This window comes from Bubalus kerabau, chromosome 1, assembly GCF_029407905.1.
Source record: "Bubalus kerabau isolate K-KA32 ecotype Philippines breed swamp buffalo chromosome 1, PCC_UOA_SB_1v2, whole genome shotgun sequence".
In the NCBI taxonomy this organism is placed as follows: domain Eukaryota; kingdom Metazoa; phylum Chordata; class Mammalia; order Artiodactyla; family Bovidae; genus Bubalus; species Bubalus kerabau.
In genome coordinates, this window is record NC_073624.1 from 109614534 (window position 1) to 109619510 (window position 4977).

The 4977-nt window shown below is 40.7% G+C and overlaps 1 long non-coding RNA gene across 1 annotated transcript; it reads right to left on the bottom strand.

Annotated features, from left to right (window-relative positions):
• Window positions 1-536: 536 nt before the first annotated feature.
• Window positions 537-3244, bottom strand: LOC129655883 (uncharacterized). The gene is made up of 2 exons (XR_008716129.1): window positions 1358-3244; window positions 537-1138 (listed from the first exon to the last, which is right to left on the bottom strand). It is a non-coding gene; the product is annotated as an uncharacterized LOC129655883 (long non-coding RNA).
• Window positions 3245-4977: the final 1733 nt, after the last annotated feature.

The window sequence follows — 4977 nt, forward strand, 5'->3', positions numbered from 1 at the left end:
AAACTAATATTTAGAATGTAGCTCAGGAAAAAACATATAAAATATAAAAGGGCTAAAAATAAGATAGTCATGTGTTCTAAAATATGTTTATAAAACCTGATCTTAGTAATTAGAAGTAGTACCAGAAACTCTGGAGACTTAAATCTCTTTGAATCAAATCAACAGCAGAAACAGATATAGTTAAACAGAACTAGTAAGCTGGTAGGTAGGTCAGAAGAAATTATCCCTAACAAAACTTAGGGGAAGCGATGCAAAATACAGATGAAAGTAAAAGATTTAGAAGATGTATTGAAGCAATATGATAAACACTTCACTGGACTTCTAGGAGAGCTAGAGGGAAAAAGGGGAAAAGGATATTCAGACATAATAATATTTTCCAGAATTAATAAAAGACTCCTAGATTCAGGAAGCTAAATACATCCTAAGCACAATGAAATAAATAAATCTATAGTCAGAGCCATCCAAGGAAACTGAAAAACACCATGTATAAAAAGATTCAAAAGCCCAACAGAAAAACAAAACCACTTACAAAGTGCTTACATTACACCACCAATTTATTTCTCAACAACGGAAGGTGAGAGAGAGTTGGATTAAATCTTAAAGAGAAAAAAAAATAACATTCAGTGCATATCCAATTTAACCATATTTTAAGAATTGGGGTGAAAAAAAGACATTTTTATGCAAACATTTACTAACATTATTACCATCAACAAATGTTTCTTAAAAGGAACTTCTAAAGGGCTTCAAGAAGAAAGAAGTTGACCATAAGAGAAAAAAAAAAAAAAACTAAGTTGTAATAAATGAATCTAACTCAAATAAATCATTGAATGCTTGATCTTACCAAACCATAATATTAACAATGTATAATTAATGGAGTTAAAAACTAATCACAAGGGGAGTTTTGTTTTAGAATAGGTCAGAACAAGAAAGCACATTTGCTTTGAAACTAGACAAAGCCAAGTAAATTATAAATATAATATTTTAAAAGCATCAGGGAACTTCAGAAGCAAACTCAAATTCCAGAAAGAAGAAAAACTCTCTTTTTTTTTTTTGAGCAGGGATTTTTCTCTTTCCTGTGCAGGCATTTTCTGATTCCAGGTGTTTATGGAGGCTCCGGCTTGGAAACTCTGGGACCAGGCTACAGAAAAGAGAAACTAGCAAAATTTCAGTGATTCTGCAGGACTAGTGTGATAAACTGGAAACCTGGGAGGTTTCAAACTCACAACTGCTCTCCCCAAAGAACATTTGCTAAATTTTGTGCTAAACAGGAAGCTGAGAAACTAGGTGGAAAGCTTCCTAAATGCAACGTAGAATTTCCAGATGGAAGTAACCTAACTCAATATACCACCAGTCTTACCTTCAAGGAACAGGTTCTATTTTGAAGTAATATAAACAGGAAGACCAAAGAGCTGAGCTAAGGTCTCTGAAGGATAGAGCTGAATTTTCTGCAGTCTTCCAAACTGGAGGAGACAGAGATATACCGACTTAGAATCAAAACTCTGCAGGCAGAGAAGGAGCACAGCAAACAGAAGCAGGGGTGTTGCAGAAGTGGGCTAGGTCAGAAACCCAGCCCCGACTTTAATTAATGTCTGATTGGATTCAGGAGTTCTGATCCTCACTCTCTTTATCAATAAAGGAAGATAACATGATGTAGAGCCTCAAGAGTTAAAGCACCAACATGAATTAAGAAAGTACTAGAAGTGTGAAGACAAGAAAATATGACCAACTCTCATGAGAAAAGGAGAAGTGAGCCAAATACTGGAGTTGGCAAACAAGGATTTTCAAACACCTCTGGTTAAATGTTTAAAAACATGGAGGAAAAGAGGGGCAAAGTAGATCAAAGAGTGGAGAATTTAACAGAGGATTAAAATCTATAAAAGGGAATCCAATGAACATTTCATAAATAAAAAAAGAAAATATCTGACGCTAAGTAATTAATAGATGAGTTGAACAGGAGACTGAACGCAGCTGAAAAAAAAGTGAAGTAGAACTAGGTGCTGGAGAAGGAAATGGCAACCCACGCCGGTGTTCTTGCCTGGAGAATCGCAGGGACAGGGGAGCCTGGTGGGCTGCCGTCTATGGGGTCGCACAGAGTCAGACACGACTGAAGTGACTTAGCAGCAGCAGCAGCACTAGATGCTAGTGTTTTCAGTGAACTAGGAATGAGGTTTTTTAAAAACTGAAACAAACCAAAAGCAATGAGAAAGTATATACGTACGAAAATGTACAAGACTGTGGGACATTATTTTTGCCCAGGTACCCCAGAGAAAACACTTTGATGAAAAGATCGGCCTTCATGAGATTTAATAGTGAGAGCTCTCCAGAAAAGCATTGTTAGGGAGTGAAGCATGATTGAGAGGGAGAAATTGAACTGAAATGCAATTGCAAGAGAGGGCTTTATCAATCTTGTACAAGTTCTGGAACTGGGATGGCCCTTCAGAGAGGTCCTGAATTGAGGCAAGGAAGCTGGGCACTTTTACTTCCATTCTGACCTGTCACTGAAGGCAGCTGCCTCTGAGAAGGTGCCATAAACTTAGGCAAAGCCCAGCTCTTTGGCTGAGGGCCATGCCGAGATGGGCCTCAGTTGTGAGTTGTCAGAAATCAACAATCCCAGTGGCTGGGGGAATGATGCAGAACCTGGATTCGGGATGGTTCCCCACAGCCTCCACAAGCACCCACACTTGGAGCTCCCTGCTTCATATAAGTCCCCCTACCTGGAAACAATCCCTCCTGGACTCTAGTTGATCTCTTCTGTGTGAATTTGCCAGGGTAAAATTAGTGGGCATATTACAGCCCTCACAATTGTAACAGTTCCTGCAGATAGAGTTGACATTCATTGCCTTCCCACTCTACCGACAATTCCCGATTCACTCTTGGCTACCGCATCTACTGGTTTAGGTGCTTTGGGTGTGGGGTGACGAACACTTGTTCTAAGCATTATTCACTAAGCCCTCCTTCAGCTGTAGCTGCTGCTCATATTCACTCACCATCAAAACTGGGCAAAGAAATGGCGAAGGACATACACCCAGATCATCTGAGTGGTAAATACATTCTTACCCTCTTCAGTCTGTAGCAGAGAACTAGACTCAATTACCCTTGCCAATATAGCAATTTCTTTTCTTGTCTACTGGTCTCTTGGAATGAGGAATCCAAAGTGATTAGATGGCAACCGTGGAATAAAATTTCTTAGGAATCTGTGTCCCCTGATAGAAACATTCCTTCCCTGGGAACCAGGCTCTCTATAAACTTAAGCGTTGGGGATTCAGTTAACATAAAATCTCCAAGTGGATTACGGAGAATGATGGTCTGTGAGTCCACTCCTATTTCCAGTATTTGGCTCTGGCTCCTTACACTGAGATTAATTAGGACTGAGCATTTTTCATCATTGCTAGTTAGAATGTGTGCTGTGCCCTGGAGAAGGAGGCCTGTCCTTGCAGAGTATCATCCCTAAGATAACATTCAAGTTGCACCTTTACAATCCATTCCATTGCTTTATCAAGCCAGAAGTTTCTGGGTGGTTGAGTAGGTGATAGGAACTTCGGATCTCAAGTCATGTGCTCACAGCTACAGCTCCTTTGTTAGAGGGGTTCCTGGTATGAGGCATGTTAAATCACATATCAGCGAATCAAACAACAATAAACTCTTACAGAGGGGTGCTGGCTAAGGTTCTCTGAAGGCAAGTTAAACACATGTAGGAAATATGTACCAGATCTAGACAAATCACTGACTTCCAAGATGTAAGGAATCTGGTGTACTCAATTTCTTACCAATTAATTCTTTGGTCTCCTTGAGGGATGGGACCATCCTGAGGTATAACATGGGTCTCTTGCTGGCAAGCAAAACATTCCATGGAGACAGCGCTGGTGAATGCGAGCTCATGCAAACTGTATCCTGGCCACCATTGCTAGTTCATGCCTGAGCCCACTGTGCTAGGAGCAGAGTGGTGCATGACAGAGGTTAGCTGGCATCAACTGACAAAGGCTGTCTGTCTCTCTTGCTAAACAGCAAAATGCCTATTGTGTCAGTTTTCCTTGTATTGCCTCTCAGCTGTGAATGTCCCCTTCAGTACAGGCAGGGACAAATAGCAGACTCACTGAGGATTTTCTCCTTCAAGATGAGCTTGATGTTAAGCTTTCTCAGTACAGGGTGCTAAAGGAATCTTAAGGAAGGAAACAGTCCTGGGATATCCAGTGTGGGCAAGGCATCAGCAGCGTGGAGGAGAGGACATGCAAAGAGCCTACCCCCGTCATGGGCCGTGTGCATCTTCACTGCATTGCCTCAGAGCTATTTCAGTTTTAATATTCTCTACCATAATCGGCCTGCAGAGAACTAGTTCACTTTCTTGTCCATCCCCCACCTCCCTGCCACCCACCAGTTCCCTGTGTTGTTACCACACCAACCTGATTTGCTGAGCAGGATGTAACAGGCACTTTAGGAGGCTTTGGTACCAGAAGGAAATAAACTCTGTATCATTTCTGGGGCCCAGCATCATGGTCAAATTTCTAGGGGTTAATTGGTCTATAGAGTGCCAGCAAAATCCCTTCAAAGAAAAACTGTCTGATATGGGAGAATGGCATTGAAACATATAAAATATCATATGTGAAATGAAAAAAAAAAGAAAAATGCAAAAAAGAAAAAGAAAAACTGTCATACACAGCCTCACTTAGCACTGAAGAAGTCATAATACTTACTACGCACTTTTGGATTCTGAAGGCAAAAGTCATATTTGAGTGTTCTGTACTGATCTATTAAACAAGTAACTGTAAGTCTGAGAGTTATGGGGCTTAAAGTAAAAGAAAATGACGTGAAGTCTGACCATAGTGAAACATGTTTATCAATTGGATTTTATGACCCAGCAAGTTCAAACGACACTTAAACTGTCCAGGGCAAGAGGGCTCTGTACAGAGCTTTTCAGTTCAGTTCAGTCGCTCCATCATGTCCGACTCTTTGCGACCCCATGAATCACTGCACACTAGG